Source organism: Pan paniscus, chromosome 2 (genome assembly GCF_029289425.2).
Source record: "Pan paniscus chromosome 2, NHGRI_mPanPan1-v2.0_pri, whole genome shotgun sequence".
Lineage (NCBI taxonomy): Eukaryota > Metazoa > Chordata > Mammalia > Primates > Hominidae > Pan > Pan paniscus.
In genome coordinates, this window is record NC_085926.1 from 164810993 (window position 1) to 164832838 (window position 21846).

At 35.8% G+C, this 21846-nt stretch overlaps 1 long non-coding RNA gene across 1 annotated transcript in view; it reads left to right on the plus strand.

Moving 5' to 3' along the window:
- LOC130541375 (uncharacterized) overlaps positions 1–18087 on the plus strand; it is a 35026-nt gene extending 16939 nt beyond the window's left edge. The window contains exon 3 of the long non-coding RNA XR_008955421.1: positions 18041–18087. This is a non-coding gene — a long non-coding RNA (uncharacterized LOC130541375). The remainder of the gene's footprint in view (positions 1–18040) is intronic.
- Positions 18088–21846: the final 3759 nt, after the last annotated feature.

Below are 21846 nucleotides of genomic sequence, written 5' to 3' on the forward strand. Positions count from 1 at the left end.
ATGGAAATAGCATTGAATCTGTAAATTGCTTTGGATAGTATGGCCATTTTAATGCTTGATTCTTCCTATTTATAAGCATGGGATTTTTGTTTGTGTCTTCTCTGATTCTCTTGAGCAGTGGTTAATAGTTCCCCTTGAAGAGGTCCTTCACTTTCCTTGTTAGTTGTATTCCTAAATATTTTATTCCTTTTTGGCAACTGTGAATGGGACTGCCTTCCTGATTTGGCTCTTGGCTTAGCTGTTGTTGCTGTATAAGAATTCTAGTGATTTTTGTACATTGATTTTGTATCCTAAAACTTTGTTGAAATTTTTATCAGCTAAAGGAGGATTTGGGCCAAAACTATACGGTTTTCTAGATAGAGGATTGTGTCTGAAAACAGAGATAGTTTGACTTCCTCTCCTACTATTTGGATGTCCTTTATTTCTTTCTCTTGCCTGATTGCCCTGAATAGGACTTCCAATACTATGCTGAATAGGAGTGGTGAGAGAGGACATGTTTGTCTTATGTTGTTTTTCAAGGGGAATGCTTCCAGCTTTTGCCCATGTAGTATGATGTTGGCTGTGTTTTTTTTTTTAATAGATGGCTCTTATTTTGAGGTATGTTCCTTCAATACCTAGTTTGCTGAGAGTTTTTCACATGAAGCAGTGTTGAATTTCATCAAAAGCCTTTTCTGCATCTATTGAGATAATCATGTGGTTTTTGTCTTTAGTCCTGCTTATGTGATGAATCACATTTATTGATTTGCACATGTTGAACCAACCTTGTATCCCAGAGATGATGCCTACTTGATCGTGGTGGATTAGCTTTTTGATATTCTGTTGGATTTGGTTTACGAATGTTTTGTTGAAAATTTTACATCAGTGTTTATCAAGTATATTGGCCTAAAGTTTTCTTTTATTGCTGTGTCTCTGCTAGGTTTTGGTATCAAGATGATGCTGGTCTCATAGAATGAGTAGAGGAGAAGTCCCTCCTCCTCAATTTTTTGGAATAATTTTAGTAGGAATGACACCAGCTCTTCTTTGTACATATGGTATAATTCAGCTCTTAATCCATCAGGTTTTGGGCTTTTTTTCTTTGGTAGGCTATTTATAACTGATTCAATTTTGGAGCTCATTACTGGTCTGTTCAGGGAATCAATTTCTTCCTGGTTCAGTTTTGGGAAGGTGTATGTTTCCAGCAATTTATCAGTCTCTTCTAGGTGTTCTAGTTTGTGTGCATGTTTGTGTGCATAGAGGTGTTCATAGTAGTGTATGATGGTTATTTTTTTATTCCTTCAGGATCAGTGGTAACATTCCCTTTGTCATTTCTAATTGTGTTTATTTGTATCTTCTCTCTTTTCTTTACTGGTCTGGATAGTGGCCTATTTTATTAATGTTTTCAAAGCTAACTCCTGAATTCTTTGATCTTTTGAATGGTTTATCTTGTCTTGACTTCCTTCAGCTCAGCTCTGATTTTTGTTATTTCTTGTCTTCTGCTAGCTTTGGGGTTGATTTGGTCTTGCTTCAATTAATTCTTTCAGTTGCAATGCTAAGTTGTTAAACTGAGATCTTTCTAACTTTTGATGTGGACAGTTAGTGTTATGAATTTCCCTCTTAACCCTGCCTTAGCTGTGTCCCAGAGATTCTGGTATGTTGTATTTTTGTTCTCATTATTTTCAAAGAACATTTTTATTTCTGCCTTTATTTCATTATTTACTCAAAAGTCGTTCAGAAGAATGTTGTTTAGTTTCCATCTAATCGCATGATTTTGAGCAATTTTCTTAGTCTTGACTTCTATTTTTATCTCACTGTGGCCTAAGGTTGTGTTTGGTATTATTTTGGTTCCTTTACATTTGCTAAGGATTTTTTATGTCCAAGTACATGGTTGATTTTAAAGTATGTGCCATGTGATGATGAGAAGAATGTCCATTCTGTTGTTTTTGTGTGGAGAGCTCTGCAGAGGTCTATCAGATCCATTTGGTCCATTGTTGAGTTCAGGTCCTGAATATCTTTGTTAATTTTCTGCCTTGATAATCTGTCTAATCCTGTCAGTGAAGTATTGCAGTGTCACGCTATTATTATGTGGGAGTCTATTTCTCCTTGTACATCTCTAAGAACTTGCTTTATGAATCTGGGTGCTTTTCTGTTGGGAGCATATATATTTAGGATAGTTAGGTCTTGTTGAATTGAGCCATTTACCAATATGTGATGCCCTTTGTCTTTTTTGATTTTTGCTGGTTTGAAGTTTGTTTTGTCTAAAATTAAGTAAGCAACCCTGCTTTTTTTCTGGTTTCCATTTGCTTGGTTGATTTTCCTCCATCACTTTATTTTTTGCCTATGGGTGTCATGACATGTGAGATGGGTCTCTTGAAGACAGCATACCATTGGGTATTACTTTTTCATTCAGCTTGCCACTCTGTGCCTCTTAGGTGGGGCATTTACCACATTTACATTCAAGGTTAGTATTAATGTGTGGATTTGATCCTGTTGTTGTACTGTTAGCTGGTTATTATGTTGCCCTGTTTAGTTGGTTGCTGTCCGGTGACCCTGGTCTGTGTGTTTAAGCGTGTTTTTGTATTAGCTGATAGTGGTCTTTTCTTTCTATATTTATTGCTCCTTTCAAAATCTTTTGTAAGTCAAGTCTAGTGGTAATGAAGTCCATCACCATTTCCTTATCCGAAAAGGATCTTTTTTCTTCTTCACTTAGGATGCTTAGTTTGACTGGATATGATATTCTTGGTTGAAGATTTTTGTTTTCTTTAAGAATGTTGAATATAGCCCCTGAATCTCTTCTGGGTATAGGATTTCAGCTGAGAGGTCTTCTGATAGCCTGATGAGCTTCCTTTGTAGGTGACCTGCCTTTTCCTCTAGCTGCCTTTAACATTCTTTCTTTAATGTTGACCTTGGAAAATCTGATAATTATGTGTCTTGAGGATGATCTTTTCATGTAGTCAAGTAGCCAGACTGTTTTCCGCAGGGGTCCCTGCCTTTGCTACTTCTCACTGGGCAGCTCCTCCCTAACTGTGTTTCCAGCACAGTCTCCCTATTCCCACCTTAATTCTCTGGCCAGTAGCAGCCCTACATTTCTCTGGGATGAAGCTCCCAGAGGTAACAGAGACACCTGCCATTTTTCCTGTTGCTACAGCTCCTACCTCTACTCCCCTAAGGCTGGGAAAGAGGAACAACCTAGGAGTATCATGGGCCTCCAGGACACTGAAACTCACTCATGCAAAAGTGGCCAGACTGTTTACCACGTGGATGTCTAACCCTGCTATTCCTTACTGGGCAGGGCTTCTCAACCAGGGCCCCCAGCACAGCTGCCCTGACGTTGCCTAAACACTTCAGTTGTTGATAGCTTTGAATTTCTCTAGGGAGGAATCCCTAAAGACAACCCACAGCCCTCTGCCCTTGTAGCTGCAACTGTACGACCTTACTGTCCTTGGCCTAGGGAAGAAACAAAGAGCCCGGTTGCTTCACTGGCAACTCTAGCATGCCACAGCCACCATACAGAAGGGAGTGCAGTCTCTCTTCCCTGTGAGATCCCACCCATTACTCTTCACCAAGCTTGGCCCCTGTCTTGGGCCTGTAGCACAGCCACCTCACCGCTTGCTGAACATTTCCATTGACAGAAGCACTGTGATTCTCTGAGGTGGGGCTCCCAGAAATAATTGGCAGCCCTTCTGCCATGCCACTGCAGTGATACTGCCTTTGCTGCCCTCAGACTGGGAAAGGAACAAACATCCTGAGTGCTTTACTTTAACCTCCAACATGCTGCAACCACTCTAAGGTGAAGAGACCAATATTTGTTTGCTGCTAGCCCTCTTCCCCTAATACTTGTCACCAGGGAGGGTCATTGAGCTTGAGCCTGCAAGGCAGCTACCCCACCTGTTGGTGACCATTCCAATTGGCAGTGGCTCTGCATTTCTCTGGGATGGAATCCCAAGAAACAAGTGAAAGACCCTCCGCTACTGCCATTGCCATGTTCCTCACCCCTTCTGTGCCCAAGTTGGGAGACAAAAAAACCCCTGAGTTCTCTCAGAGCTGCATTGCACAGCCTGGGAGTACTAAGCAGAGATCTTCAGCTAGCATTCAAGTGGGAGAGAAACCCACATCCTCATAACACTGAAAGTGAGCACAACTGCAAATACAAGCAAGTATACAGGAGCAATGTGGCTGAGCAAGATCCCACCTACCAGCCATTACACTTAAGGGCCAGGTACTGTATTGCAGCCAAACTAATATACCCCCCTGTGAAACCAATTACAAGAATTCAGCCACAAATAAAGACCCTCACACAACTTCCATCCTGTAAAAACATCCAGGAATGAAGCCAAATGACTACAATCAAATTACACAACAATTAAGGGAACATCAGCTTACCCAGGTGAGAAAGAATTAGTGCAAGAACTCTGGCAACTCTAAAGGCCAGGGTGTCTTCTTACCTCCAAATGATGACACTAGCTCCCCAGTAATAGTTCTTAGCCAGAAAAAAAAAAATGGCTGAAATGACAGACAGAATTCAGAATCTGGAGGGCAACAAAGATCATTGAATTTCGGGAGAAAGTTGAAACCTATTCCAAGGAATTTAAGGAATCCAGTAAAATGCCTTAAGGGTTGAAAGACAAAATAGCCCTTCTAAGAATGCACGAAACCAAGCTGATGGAGCTGAAAAAACGCACCAGAATAATCTTATTATACAATCACAAATATTAACAGCAGATTAGAAGAAAGAATCTCAGAGCTCAAAGACCAGCTGTTCAAATTAGCTCAGGCAGACAAAAATTTTAAAAAGGATTTTAACGACTGAGAAAAACCTCCGAAAACTATGGGATTATGTAAAGAGATCAAATCAAAGAATTACTGACATATATGAAGAAGAAAGCAAGCAACTTCAAAAACATATTTGAGGATAACTTCCATAAGGACTGTCCCAACCTTGCTAGAGAGATAGACATGCAAATTCAGAAAATGTAGAGAACTCACATGAGATATTATATGAGAAACCATTCCCAAGATACATAGTAATCACATTCTTCAAGGCCAATGTAAAAGAAAAAATATTAAATGCATCTAGAAAGTAGGAAAAGGTTACCTACAGAGGGAATCCCCATCAGGCTAACAGCAGACCTTTCAGCAGAAACCCTACAAGCTGAAAGAGATTGGGGGCCTATATTCAGCATCCTTAAAGAAAAAAAATTACAACCAAGAATTTCACATCAGCCAAACAAAGCTTCATAAACAAATGAGAAATAAGATCCTTTTCAGACAAGCAAACACTAAGGGAATTTGTTATTACTAGGTGTGCCTTAGCATTGGCCCTTGAAGAGTGCTACATATGGAAATGAAAAACTGCTACAGGCTACCACAAAAAGGCACTGAAATCGATAGGCTATCGACACTATAAGTAAATACACAATCAAGTCTGCGTAACAACCAGCTAACAACACAATGTCAGAACCAAATTCACACATATCAGCATGAACCTTGAACTTAGGTTAAATGCCCTGTGTAAAAGGCACCAAATGGCAAGTTGTACAAAGAAGCAAGACCTAATTCTAGGCTGTCTTCAAAAGACCCAACAAGAAATTTAATCCTTCAACAGACCAATAACAAGTTCCAAAATTGTTTCAGTAATAGAAAGCCAACCAACCAAAAAAAGTTCAGGATCAGATAGATATACAGATGAATTCTTCCAGATGTATAAAGAAGAGCTGGTACCGTTACTACTGAAACTACTGAAAAAAATTGAGGAGGAAGGATTTCTCTGTAACTCATTTTATGAGGTCAGTATCATCATACAAAAACCTGGCAGAGATAAAAGAAAAATAAAAAACTTCAGGCCAATATCCTTCATGAACATAGATGCAAAAATTTTCAACAAAATACTAGCAAGCAGAATCTAGATGTGCATCAAAAAATAAATCCACTATGATCAAGTAAGCGTTATTCCTGGAATGCAAGGTCAGTTCAACACATGGAAATCAATAAATATGATTCATCAATAAACAGAAATAAAAAAATCACGATTATCTCAATAGATGCAGAATAAAAAATCTCTCAATAAAATGCAACATGTCTTCATGTTAAAAACCCTCAGCAAACTAAGTATCAAAGGTATGTACCTGAAGGGTGATCACATCCACAGCCAACATTATACTGAAGAGACAAATGCTGGAACCATTCCCCTTGAGAACCAGAACAAAACAAGGATATTCATCCACTCCCATGACTCCTATTTCACATATTAATGAAAGCCCTAGCATGAGCAATCAGGCTAAAGAAAGCAATAAAAGACATCCAAATAGGAAGAGAGGAAGTTAAACTAATATTAAGAAAATAAAACAATGTATCATTATTATTAATAATTGAGACAACTGAACATTTATGATATTTTAAATATTATACTTTTTATTTTGTCTCTTTATTGTTCATTGCTTTCTTTAGTCCTTTGATGTGTATCTGAATACCCCAAAACTTAGTTACTTAAAACAATGATTTCTATTTCTCATGATTTTGCAATTTTCCAAGGCAGTTTCTGCTGTGGTTTCAGCTGGGTTCACTCATGCTGCTTCATTTAACAGAAGACAATTCTGTGCTGGAGCTGACTCTTAGCAACACGGAGAGCTGATGGTTGCAGAAGTTCTGTAAACCAGATACCATCACATTAATGGATTGAAATTTACCATGATTGATGTCTTTAGACAGAAAATGCCAAATGCTACAAATTAGGCATTTTTCTCCCCATAGAGCCGCATTGTTAAACATTTATCAGCACACCACCTATTGGAGGACTGGCTGAACTAAAAGTTTCAAGATGACTTCACTAGATGTTTTCACTAATTTCTGTCAGCTGGTGTTGGCAATTGTCTGAGGAACCTCAGCTTTCATCCATGATATGTCTGATTATTTAAAAGTGTGTGGTTCCTCCCCCCTTACTGTTGTTATTATCTTCTGCTTGCTCCTGCTTTTGCCATGTGACATGCCTGCTCCCCCTTCACCTTCCACCGTGATTGTAAGCTTTCTGAGGCCACCCTAGAGTCTTCCTGTAAAGCCTTCAGCCAATTAAACCTCTTTTCTGTATAAATTACTGAGTCTTCAGTATTTCTTTACATTAGTGCAAGTATGGCCTAAAACAGTCCACATGACCACTCACACTCCAAAAGTCTGAGCTGACTTCTTTACCTCGCAGTTTCAGTGCAACACTCTAAGAGGAACAGAAGTAGAAGTTGCTATCTGTCTTAACAAGTCACATAACATTACTTCAATCCCATTCCATTGGTTACTTATGTAGCCTCTCTGATGCCTAGTTTCCTTTATCTATAAAGTTAATGTAGCTTACTAATAGCTTTTATAATAAGAGTTAAGTAATAAAACCCTTATGAAACACTTATGACAGTAACTTGTACATTAAAAATATTCATAAATGTCAATTACTATTATTATTTTATACTTTACATCCTTAATATGTCTCATATCGGTCACATTTTTCACCTCATTACCACTGTCTTTGTAAAAGATGCCCTACTTAATTCCTTAACAGTACCTAGTCTATGGTAATTTGGTCTTAGCACTCATAACTGTAAAGAAATAGTTGTTCATTTACCAGATTCCCACTTTTAGACTATAAACCATGGGAGGCTTAAACTCTGGAAAAATCACTCCATTCAATAAATATTTTTTGTATTAGTTTTCTTTTAACACTATGAGAATGCTTAACCTGTTACCCTTTTCCCCATTTTCCCACGTTAATCCTCTCCCTGTTTTCCCTGAAAATACACACTGGTGGCACTTGCAGCTGCAGCATTTACCCTGAGATAAGTGTACCACAAAATATCTCACTTTTATTATTATTTTTGGATTGCTCTCGAATATTGACTTTAGAAACAAAAGACATCATTCTATTTACAGCATTCTGTTTTTGAGTAGTGGTATTTCTGTTTGCAAAATATAGTAATTCTCAATTGATGAAAATGTCAAATCCTATAAAGCAGCATTTCTATATGTGATATTAACACCATTCTTGAACAGTTGTTAGTCAAAGATTCATTTGAATCCAATTTTTCCAAAAATCAGAATCCATTAGACAATTCTGATGATTCAAACAATTCTGATGTTAGTTCTGTTTAGAAATAACACCAATAACAGTTTTTATATTTTATTTTCACATTGAAAATTGGTCAGATTTTCTTTAGCTTCATAGAGCATGTTTATGTAAAATTAAATGCACACAGGCAGCAAGCTGCACGTTTTTTCTAAATAGGAAAAGAGTTCAGTTTTAATTTTTATCATATTGATACAGATATGACAATACATTCTTGGAGGAAAAATTAAGAACAGTATTAAATAAATAATTGAATGGTAAAATAATTAAAATACCTTGAGTGATAAATATACAGTATTGGTCATTTAAAATACTGTGGCCAATAAACAAGTGTCAGAATGTGAGAGAAAGTATTTTACAGTAGTTGGGTAACAGACTCTTGATACAGGTTGACTGTAATCAGATGTCAGCTCAACAGCTTTTGCTGTGACTTTGGTAATATACTTGAACTTTTTGTGTTTTAGTTTTCTCTTGTGTAAAATTAAGATAAGAATATTTGTATCTTAGACCATTATCGTAAGCATTTAATAAGTTAGTGTATGTAAAGTAATAAAATACTAATTGTCACATAGTAACTTCCATTTAAATTTTCTTTGTTATTTATCATATTTTCTGACACTCTGTCCTCAGAAATCTTTGTTCTAAAAATATCATAAATATTACAGATTCAATTAAATTAGAAAATGTATCATGCCACACTTGAAGAAAGTTGAGTATAATGCAAGTATTCTATAGTTTTCCTTTTTTGAAAAATGAATCACTACAATATATTTTAATGATGTTTTCACTTTAAATATAGAATAATTACCTATATCTGTTATGCTTTTTTTTCTGTATTAGTATCTGACAAATATTAACATACATGGTTTGCCTCATGTAAACATGTGGTGTGCATAAAAAAACTATAAAAGTAAGAAAAATTAAATCATATCCTATAATCTCTTGCATTTATTGAATGTCTCTGAAGAACTCTGGAATAGTAGCTCTTATGTAACTAAATTATTTCTTGTGCTTAATCTTGCTATTTCCACTGTTTGTCAATTATCTTTTCTATTTAACATCTCTTAGCTTTTCTTTTGTTTTGTTTTTCTTTTTCAAATTTACCTATTACAACATTAGCTTAGCTTTCAACAGAATAGCTTGTTATTGACCACCACATAACACTAAAACTTGTTTTAGTAACTACTTTGTACCTAAACATTTTTAATACAGTAATTTCCCTAAGCTCCACTTTTACTTTAGACTGCCTCCAGCTACATTTTCATCTCCATATTAGGTTATTCTTGCATCCCTTTAAAGAAATACCTGAGGCTGGGTAATTTATAAAGAAAAAGGCTTAATTGACTCACAGTTCTTCAGGCAATACAGGAAGCGTGCTGCTGGCATCTGCTTGGCTTCCGGGGAGGCCTCAGGCAACTTACAATTATAATGAAAGTAAATGCAAGTGAGGTGTCTCACACGGTGAGAGCAGAAGCACCGGTCGGGGGAGGTGCCACACACTGTTAAACAACCAGATCTCATGAGAACTCAACATCACTGAGGACACCTCCAAGTGGCATGCTCTTAAATCGTGAGAACTTCCCCCATGATCCAATCACCTCCCACCCAACCCCACCTTTAACACTGGAGCGTACAATTGAACATAAATTTTTGGTGGGCACACACATCTGAACCACATCCTTCTTCCCCTTGCCCCTTCCACATCTCATGTCCTTTCACATTGCAAAATACAATCATGTCTTTCTAGCAGTCTCCCCCAAAGCCTTAACTCATTACAGCAATAACTCAAAAGTCCGAAGTCCGAATTCCAAAGTCTCATCTGAGAAAATGCTACTCTCTTAAGCTTATAAAGTCAAAATTCTTTAAAAAAAATCTAGTTACTTCCAAGATACAGTGGGAGTATAGGCATTGGGTAAATATTCTCATTCCAAAGGGGAAAAATCAGCCAAAAGGAACAAGCTACAGGCTCATGCAAGTCCAAAATCCAGCTGGGCAGTCATTAAATCCTAAAGCTACAATATAATCACCTTTGACTTCATGTCCCACATCCAGGGCACACCGATGCAAGAGGTAGGCTCCCAAAGGCTTGGGCAGCTCTAGTCCTGTGATTTTTCAGGGTTCAGCCACCACAGCTGCTCTCACAGGCTGGCATTGAGTGTCTGTGGCTTTTCCAGGCACAGGATGTATGTTAGTCCACTATTGCTTTTCTATAAATAATTATCTGAGACTTGGTAATTTATAAGGAAAGAGGCTTTATTAGATTGTGGTTCTGTAGGCTGTTCAGAAAGCATGGTGGCATCAGCTTCTGGGGAGGCCTCAGAGTACTTAAAATCATAGCAAAAGGTGAAGAGGAAGCAGACACATCTGTCTGGAGCCGCAGGAAAAGAGAGAGGGAGGTGCTACACAGTTTTAAAGAAAGATCTCATGGGAATTTTATCACAAAAACAGCACTAGGGGGATGGTACTAAATCATTCATGAGAAACTGCCCCTGTGATCCAATCACCTCCCACCAGGCCCCACCTCCAACACTGGGGATTATAACTGAACATTAGATTTGGATGGGGACACAGATTCAAACCATATCAATCTTCTACTGCACTTCCATCTAATCTTAAATCTACTATTTTGCCTCATACATGTTTCCTTGACTTTTAAAGACAGTACTTGAAATTTACTTGTTTCTTTGACTTTTATGGATGCTGGTTAAAATTTACTTCTGTGTAGTATATGTTGTTTCAACAGATGATATTATTTATCTTTTGTATGTATGTCTTACTTCCTCTGTGCCACAAAAAATCACCTTGTTCCTTTTTCTTAATTTATTTTTTGCATCTATATTTTTCTCTTTACCATTAAAGAATTGGGAGTTCTCTTTTAGTCTGATATTTCAGAAATAAATACTTCAGAAATAAGGTTTTTTTTTAGAATTTTCTATTTTGAACTGGTATGTGTTTACAGACCATTTTTAGGGCCAACTATAAAACTTGTTAACAATGTAATCACTAAGCTGGTTATTTGTGTATAGGCACTTAGCTCTGCTCTAACCTTTTGTGATTTCCCTTCCTTGCAGGAAGCTGGAAGCCTAAAAACTTTATTTCCACTGATCCTTTACCATCTTGATTATTTAGCTTCTGCCATGGGGAAGTAATAATAAATTGGAAGGTGGGAGTAAGAAAGGAGTCCTTTATTCTCTGCATATTGTGGTGCCTCTGGAAGGGGGCCGATGGAGACTGAAATATCTCTGATGGTTTCAGTGTTTCTCAATGTACACTGACTGAGCTCTCCAGTGCAATCAGAAGTAGCCCATGTATTCCACAATGTACTCATCATTCCTACCATTATAATCAAGCAAAATAGCCCATTTCAGCCTCACATACTTGCCTTTAATTTAATCCAGTTGATGTACAGTTTTGCATTTGCTGACATGAAACAGAAATAGCCCATTATTCACTGGCAAAAAAGTCACAACTTTCAGATGACAAATAGATTAACAAACTCACATTCCAATCCTTGAAAGCCTATTTCTGAGTTTGCTTCTTTAACAAATACCAAAGCAGCCAAAGTTTAGTTGGGAAATGAAAGCCTCTCTGGTGATGTCAAACAGACAGGTATATTCCTGTCTTTATTTCTTTATATTAAGAAATTTATTTCTTTATATTAACAAATAAATTGATGGCAGAGAGTTCTTGAGAGTTAAAGGAAGGGGTTTTCTGGAGAAGTGACTGGAGATTATGAAGGGGATGGTGAGCAGCTGTTGGAGAGTGTTATGGTCACTTGCCTTAGTCCATAAGGTCACACTTACCTCCAACAAGCTGAGGGTGATGTCACTGCCTTTTCTTCTGTTGCTATTGCTGCTTCATATGAACTAAGCTTGCCCTCTCTGCTCCAGATGCTGTTGACACCACCACTGATTATGCTGAAGCCACTGTAACAGTCACTGTGTAGGCAACACATGAAGCAGCAAAAATGGCTTTTTCCTTCTTCTTGCCAGTGCACTCATTGTAAAAGCTGTCTCCTGGTAAACTGCCCTGACAGTCTGTCCTTTGGAGTTAACAAAAATATACTTTGCAGGCTTTTAGTCTCTTAGAAATATAGAGGAAAGCATGGAACGACAATAGGAACTAAGAGACAACAATAAATAAATAAATATTATGCAAAGGAGAGTTTGCATGATTTAGCACTTTGGCAATCCTGGTAGGAAAAATTCATCTTTCAATAGATTGTCCTATTTGGGACAAATGTACTGAATTAACTTCTAAACCCAATGTTAATATGCCTCTTCCCAGAGAAGGAAGAGCCTTGATTCTTAAGATCATTTGTTGACTAAAATAATCATTAAGACAGCAAAGAACTTTACTGCCAAGTAAAAACTTTCTCTGGGGCTACTACAATCTCCACCAAAAGCTGCGTATATTAAGTACAACTACACAGTCATCTGAATTTTCAGGTCCTATCCAGATTATTAAACATTTCCTGCATCAAAGAAGACTCTCAAAAACTGCTCCCTGCTACTACAGGCTTTCTGTTAGGAACAGGAAGATGTCACTACTAGACCTGTACACTACTACAAGCTTTCTGTCAGGAAATCTTGAGTAATGACGTCACCATTGCTATGACATCTGCTAATCTGTAGTAACGAAAGGCATTCTAGTTAAAATACTTGTTTGGAATCTCACAGCCTGTCCCTGTCAGCCATTTTCCTGTCAAGGCAATTCACGGGATATAGGCTCTCTTCTGGTTTATTTGGAGGAAAGACATGTTCTTATTTCAAAGGAAAGTTTTGAGATGTAGGCTGGTGGGTCCTTTAATTTCAATCTATTTCTGCTGTGTGTAGTAGAAAACACAGAAGTCTGAACTAAGATGGTTCTTTTGCCTTGCTTTCAATTCTAATGAACAGTTTTCCCTGTTTTATATTTCCTGTGCCATTCAGGTGGAAAAAAAAGATACGTTAGTTTTCTATTGCTGCTCTAACAAATTACCACAAACTTAGTTGCTTAAGTGATACAAATGTATTCGTCTGATATTTCTGTGGGTTGGAGGGCCAAGGGATTCACTGAACTAAAATCAAAGTGTCTGAAGAACTATATTCCTTTCAGGAAGTTTTAGAGGAGAATCTATTTTCTTGTCAGCTGCTAGAATCTGCCCTCACTTTCTGGTTCATGGGTCTTTTGCCCCATCTTCAAAGATGCCAAATGCAGGTCAGCTCCTCCTATCACATCACTTTTACTCCTGTCTCTCTCTCTCACCATACCTGAGAAGGTTTCTATGCTTTTAAGGACTCACGTGATTATATTGGCCCACCACAATAATCTCCTCTCAAGGTCCAGGATGCCAATCAGATTTGTAAAGTCTCTTTGGCCACAGAAGATACCATATTCACAAATCTCAGGAATTAGGGCATGGATATTTTGGGGGAGCCATTATTCTGCCTATTACAAAAGAGTATTATTTCTTAATCCTACTATCTTTTCCTCTTTCCTTCCTTTCTTCCTTTCTTCTGTCCTTCCTTCTAGAATGACATTTTCACTACAACTTCCTAATATATTGCAAAGAATTTGAGTATAAAAATCTGTCTTAATTTTGTATAACCCCAGGACCTAGCACAGTGTCTTGGCAGTGAAATATAGTGAAAATAACGATCCCTAATTTATCTTAAAATATCTTTCTTACACCTACTCAGGGCTGGTGATTGTGCAATGTAGTAAAGACAGAAAAGTAAGCAAAGTAGAAATGTTTGTGGATCTTGGGGAATAGAGATAGTAAACACATACTTTTAAGTGTCAAAGTGCAAGAGAGCCAGCACCACCTAACTGCTAAATAGCCTCTCTAATTTTCTCCTTCACAAAATAAAAATAACCCAATAATATCTACCTTCAGTTTTTTTTGTGTGAAGAATAAAGAGGCTAAAATATCACAAAATACTTTACAAACTATAATGTCCTGTATTGACCAAACAAAAAAAGTGTTATCACTTGTGAAGGCACCAAATGTTACTTCAATTGTTGAATTAAATTTTCACTAAAACTCAAGAGACTGCCATGCTAGTGTGTAATGGGCAAATATTTTAAATTTATACCAAAATGGAAGCACTGCCTTTACTGCAATCTTTTGATTTAGTCTTTAAATAATAGTCATTAATCTCCTCTATGCTGATGTGATTTAGAAGGCAGTGTGTTCATTTTTCCCACCTAGCATTTAGATTAATGCCATTCTGGCATTTCTTTGTGCAGGGTAATTCAAGGGACAGCCATGCCGCAGAGATGGTTATTTTATATTGCTCTGTCCAGATTACTTTATCTACTTGTAGGTACTAGAGTCCAATCATTCCTGCTTAGAAAAATTGAGGAAGGGACAAGATTTATTTTCTCAAGTATTTTTCTAAGAATCTAATACACATACATAAAACACTGCACTAAATGTTGGTAATACGAATATACATACAATCATGTCTCTCCTCTTAACTTGTTCACTGTTTAGTGTAAAATATATAAACTGATTGTCCTAAAGAATGTGAAGAGTCCTATGAAAACAACAGTAAGTCTATTTTGTATATAATAGGTTTTCAAGATTTTGTAATTTCTTCCAACACCCTGGAAAATTAGTGCAATTTTCATGCCCAATAGAAAATCTTGAAAAAAAAAAATGGCACCATTTCCTCTTCCCTGGGCAACAGATCTGGAAAAAAAAAAAAGTACATGGGAAGTTTTGCATCCCTCTCTTTCACCTGCTAGAAGAGACTCACAGGACTCAGAAGGAAAACAGCAATAAGAAAAGAAAATTTGAGCAGGGAAGAAGTAAGGTAAGGATGTGAAGAAAAAAGAGACCCAGCAATCTTTCTCAATTGAATAGCAATTTCAGTTTCTATTGCAGGTCCTTATGAAAAGCAATGAATTTTAGTTTTTAGGAGTACATTTCTGTTCGTTCTAGGTCAACTTTTTTAAGAGAGGGAGAATTCTTGTATTCATTTTCCAATTTAACTTACAGATTTTATAATGACATCTGAAAAGTGTTAATAATTATTAGAAAGATTAACCTCTTTTTTTTTAACTTAAACATTGGTTTTCTCTACTGGACACTTATGCTTTTATTAAATATTTCTAAATATAATTCTCCCTGGCTATTTTGAGAATATTGTTTAAGTAACATTGAAATTTAACTAGAATTCCTAAAAGTATGCTAATGCTTTTCTTCAAGCAGTTCCAATTCCGAATGGAGTGCAGAAAACGTTAGGTGGTAGTGGGAGGTAAAGGGATAGTCCACAAGTGATCACACCACACATGTTTTAACTGTCAAAGTCTATAGCTCGCCAAACTGAAATACTCATGAAATTCTTCTGTAAAGTATCAAGTACCATACTAACATCGCAGCTCTTTTTCAGTCCTAACTAAAATGCAATAGATTAAAGACAGACTACATACACTTAAGTGACATTTTTAATGCATAAAGTTTGCCTGTTTTGACTATTTTTACCAACCAAGGTTGATACTTTGAGCCACTTTAGATCTTGGCTTTGCATTGATGATATGTAAGTGATACAAATCCTTTCATGGTAAGAAAATTTTGATTATTTCAAATTAAATATATTAAATGTATTTATATTTATTATATTGTACTTACTTCTATAATGAGATCACTAACTTTTCTTGTTTTCTAAGAAAATATTGAAACTTCAGCTTTAAATTTTTGCTTGATAATCTTAGACAAGTTCCTTAACTTCTCTTCTTTTCAGTCTCCAATCTGAAAAATAGAATCCAGTATATCCATTTCACAGGGTGATAGAAAATGTATAGAACATTAAAGATTGCCTGGCATAGTATATTTATCTACTTCTAAAAATCATCACAAGGCACCTCATTAATTTACATCTGTATAATGGAAAATTTACAGAGTTATTGCTTTGTAGATATTTTAAATTATTTTATCTTAAGCTTGTCTTAATTCTTATGAAAGAATAAATTTTACTTGATGTTTAGTAATTACATTACTAGACTAAAAAACAAAAGCCATAATATTTTAATAGACCACAGCTGGCATAGGTCTACACCATCACAGAACTACATGCATTTAGGGTTAATTGTTTTCATCTTCTGTTAGCTTCTGTCAGGATCTCTAATAATAGGTTATTCTACTACTCTTTCACTAGAAAAAATAAACTGGAAAGGACACAAAATAGAGTAAAAACAATTCTGGTTTGTATTTAGGTGACCAGTTTAGGATCACTCCTTTATAGTTATTAGATCTATGGCACTGAGCAATCATTATCCTTATGTCCTTTTTCAGGGATTTTTCAACAGTCTGTTGAGGAAGCCAAAGGACCTTCCTAGTCATTTATCATGCATTGATGTTACTTTCATCTGTGAACATATGGACTCGGTTACTTTCATTAGAAAAACAAAATTGCAGTGTTTAAACTGTTGTATTCCTACAAGACAATTTCTTACAAAGGAATGAACACATACAAAATATTTTTCAGTCTTTATATCTTAAAGTATAACGTAAGAATGTATTTCATGCATTATTCTTAATATGCATGGTAGAGAATAGAAGCAGCTCTGTTTTTCAGTGCCCTAAATAAAAAAGAAAAAGTTAAAATTATATTTTAATTTCTTCACATATAAGCATATTGGGCAACAAAAGGGAAGGCAGCCCAACCTCAGGACAAGAAACATTGACAGGTTTTTGTACATGAAATGAGATTGATGGACAATTTTGTCTGCCACTTTTAAGACAAAAAAAAAAAATTTAAATCTTAAAAATTGTTAAATTTTGTCCAGACATTTGAAATAATTCAGATAGAACCTTCACCACCAGAAAGTTAAGAAACCAGTGTTTGTAATATTTCTTGAAAAATATTATCTGGATAAAAATGGAAGGACTTTGTATTCTCTTTGAAGCTCATGAATTTAAATTTCACATATTTCATTTACTGACTTAAAATTAATTTATTAACTACTTTGTGGCCTGGAAAGAAGACAGACATTTCCCATGATTTGGGTAAAAAATTTCCTAAAACATGAAATGTGCGATGATAAAATATTAACTGAAAAGTACTTAAGTAGAATCAAATAAATGTTTCACAAGTTTTAATGTTATGTATGAACAAAATTATCCTTAAAAATCCTGCAAGTCACCCTGAAACCGATTTTGAACATTTTGTATATCCATACAATTATTTTGTATGTACAATCTATGCCTTTATATATGTATAAATGTATTATTTGCATGAGTTAATTTTATACATATTACATTTTATATCCACACAGCCTCATGAGTCTATTGTTATTAGTTTCATTTAATCAGTAAGGCTAAGTTGCAATGGCAACTGGACCAAGGTTACCAAGTAGAAAGTTGCAGAATCAGTCTATTAAATAAATAATTACTAAGGGGGAAAAAATCCATATCTTTATAATCCACACTGGGCAAATCAAATGTTACTGATTTAATTTAAAATATCTAAGTCAGTATTACAACAGTGAATGAAACATTCTCTCTCTCTCTCTTTCCATGCCCTAAAAAGACAAAAATACAAATTATATTCACCTCAAAGAAAGTTTTTTTAAAAAATGCCTTGCTTTAAGGGATTAAAAACAAAGAATAATAAAATCTCATTGAATAATGGAAGGTATGGAATACAGCTATCATATACCCAGAAGTAAGGGTGCCTCCTTTCTCTAAACAAGAGAATCTAGAAGCCCTTATTTTTATATTTGATTGGCCAATGCTAAAAGACTTAGTTCCGAGGTTCTCAAAGTGTGGTGCGGGAACCAGCACATCAGCATCACCTGGAAACTCATTAGAACTGTCAGTACTCTGGCTCCTCCCCAAACCTACTGAATCAAAAACTCTGAGCGTAGGGCCCACTAGTCTGGTTTAACAAGCCATGCAGGTGAGTTTTATATACTAAAGTGTTTGAGAACCTTTGGCTTACTGAGACTATGTGTTTTATTTTCTCCCCTCAGGTGTGGATGAAACGAGGCTTCACCCCTGAGTCTGCAACCTTAGACAAGTTTCTCCACAATGCTACTCTGAGATCAAGATCTCAACTGTACATCCTGGAGACAACACAACAACACAAGGGAATAAAATCTTATACAACTGTCAGAGGTATTGTGGAGTTCAAATTAGATGATATACAATGACACCAAGGAAAATACATTGTGAAATTTGACGAGATTCTGAACTCAAAAAGAGATGCTGCTCTATTCATTTCAAAACAACTCATAATAAAAGTGTTCCGCCGGGCGCGGTCGCTTATGCCTGTAATTCCAACACTTTGGGAGGCCGAGGCGGGCGGATCACGAGGTCAGGAGACCGAGACCATCCTGGCTAACGCGGTAAAACCCCGTCTCTACTAAAAAAATACAAAAAACTTAGTGGGGCGTGGTGGCGGGCGCCTGTAGTCCCAGCTGAGGCTGAGGCAGGAGAATGGCGTGAACCTGGGAGGCGGAGCTTGCAGTGAGCCCAGATCGCGCCACTGCACTCCAGCCTGGTCGACAGGGCGAGACTCCGTCTCAAAAAAAAAAAAAAAAAAAAAAAAAAAGTTTTCCAACTTAGCTAGTTTCCGGCATTAACTAATCACACCTCAATCTCACTTTTATTTTTGCTCTTCTTGTTTTCTTAACTGGCACCTGGAGCAGGTCAGTCACATTCCTCATTTTTCAGGGACACCTTCGATGCCAGATTCTTTTTGCCTTCCGGTAAGTTTTTTTTTTAATATCTTGGCCATTTAGGGGGAGGGAGGATAAATAAAGGGACAGTATTAGAGCGTTAATAAATTGTTTTTTGTAAATATGTTTTAGGATGTTCACATGTAGTGCTTCTTCAACATTTCTAAAAGTATCTACGTTATGGCTTCACTCTATCATTGTAAGCCTTACTAGGATTCCTGAATTTTGACATATATTTATTTTTTCTTCTGACTCAAGCTTTGAATGACAAGAATACTGTCATGTTTTCTATATTTTCCACAAGATAGAATAAAATACCCATCAACTCTCTTTTCACATAGACTTTTTAATAAATTGTTTAAACTATTCACATCTCCAATGGCTAATTTGGGATGATACAGAAATGCACGTTTTTAAATATATATCAAGAGCATATTAAACAATTCCACAGCACAGATGAATAATATTGTTACCAGTGAAATTTATGCTGTATCCTAAAACAAATAGCCAATATTTGACATAATAAAGCAAATATCCTTTTACCTTTACTATCAGTTTGGGGGCTGTTAAATTATTGGGGAAGTGGCAGGTAAAATTTTCCTTTTATCTTTTCTGAAAATAAAATAATTTGGTTATGTTCCAGGTCAGTATACAAAGAGTTTTCTAATTTATGTATAAATTTTTAAAATAAAGTATAATAGAGCAAAAAGCTCACTAGCATTTAGAACTGTCCTGATAACAGAATGCCAGGGCCTGGGCTTGAATTTTGTGTAAAAAGATTGTAGGTGCCAAATCATCTCCATTTCTCATATCATGATTAATTCTCCAGAGAATTATAGCAAGTACACAAATTAGAAGAGCTCTTTGAATCTTACTTTCAAATTTGAAAAGGAAAATGTGTATTGTTTTGCAACATAGCTTTTGAATTAATGTTTTTAATTTATATTATTATTCTGACCTAATATTTAGGTATTATATATTTGAAATAAAAAGACAGGCCACCATCATATTAAGCATGACATGAAGTACCTGGCATATTCTGAGTTATGTGTACAGGTAATTAGTTCTAACTCAAGGTAATGTTCTCATAAATAGGGAACAAATATTACCAAATTCATTAATTAGTCATGCTTATACTTCTGTCATTTGGAATAATGTGTTTGCTTGAACTAAGGTTTCCTATTTATTAGAGTCATTAATGACTGTCAGTAAGATACAGTGCTCTAACATTTCACCAATATTTGAGAAATGCACAGGTATTGCATTTTTTTTAACAGGGGACTAGTCTCATTTTATATCTTTATGGAATGACAACCATAGTATTAAATTCCCTTGGCCTATTTCTGCTACTTTCCTTTATTTCATTCATCCTACTCTGCTTCCTCTACCATTTTTATTCTTATAACACGTATATCATTGTATCATAATTACTTGTTTGCATTTCTGCCTTCCTCCACTAAAGCACATGAATCATTCTGCTTCTCATAAGCATCCTCATTTATTGTTTAATGAATTTAAACATTCACTTATACACATATATTTCAATAAAACTTTCAAATAAACTATTTTAACTAAATTAAAATATTTTAGCTGTTAATATACATATGCAATCATTTTTCTGTGAATATATGCAACATACATTACTTTCCATTATATATCTAAACACAAACACAAGGACTATTGTATTAGTCCTTTTTCATGCTACTGATAAAGACATACCCAAGACTGGGTAATTTATAAAGAAAAAGAGGTTTAAAGGAATCACAGTTCCATGTGGCTGGGGAGGCCTCACGATCATGTTGGAAGGTGAAAGGCACATCTTACATGGCAGCAGCCAAGAGAGAATGAAAGCCAACTGAAAAGGGAACAAGAATAAAAATATATATCCATGCTAATGGGAGGTTGCTTATAAGACAATGTTTTACATATATGATTTATTACAAGTTATTGATTCCAATATTTTAAAAAATCTACCACAACACATTATCAACAAAATAAAATCACACAAAATCCTGTTAAATATTTTATGATATTTTATGCAACTTTTTAAAGCATATATTTCACCTAACTAAAACATATATGAATAATATTTCTACATTTTCATAATGAACTAAGACAGCATTTCCCAAAGAGTGTTTCAGAAAATATGTCTTTAGAGATGTTCTTTTTAAAAAATGAATTAATGTTATATAGATTAAAAATAAGCATATGAAAATGTTCTCAACAACGTAAGTCATCAGGGAATTGCAAATTAAAACGAGATACCACTACATACATATTATAATGAATATAATAAAAAAACTAAATTCAAATTGCTGACAAAGATGCAGAACAAGAATTCTCACTCATGCTGGTGAGAATATAAAATGGCACAGCCACTTTGGAAGACCACTTGGCTATTTCATACAAAAACAACACTTTTCCTATACAACGTAGCGATCATGCTACTAGATATTTATCCAGCCAAATTGGGAATGTATGACCACATAAAAACCTATATGTTAATGTTTATAGTGACTTTATTAATAGTCATCAAAAATGGGAAACAATCAAAATGTCTTTCCATAGATGAACAGATAAACTTGACACATTCATATAATGGAATATTATTCAACAATTTAAAAAATGAGCTCTCAAGCCATGAAAAGGCATGAATAACTTTTTTTTTTTTTTTTAACTTAAAGTTCTGGGATACATGTGCAGAACGTGCATGTTTGTTACATAGGTATATGTGTGCCATGGTGGTTTGCTACACATATTAACCCATAACCTAGATTTTAACCCGCACATGCATTAGCTATTTATCCTTATGTTCTCCCTCCCCTAACCACCCCCCACAGACAGGCCAGAGTGTGTGTTGTTTCCCTACCTGCATCCATGTGTTCTCATTGTTCAACACCCACTTATGAGTGAGAAAATGCAGTGTTTGGCTTTCTGTTCCTGTGTTAGTTTGCTGAGGGTGATGGCTTCCAGCTTCATTCAAGTCCCTGCAAAGGACATGATCTCATTCCTTTTATGGTTGCATAGTATTCCATGGTGTATATGTACCACATTTTCTTTATCTAGTCTGTCACTGATGGTCATTTGAGTTGGTTCCA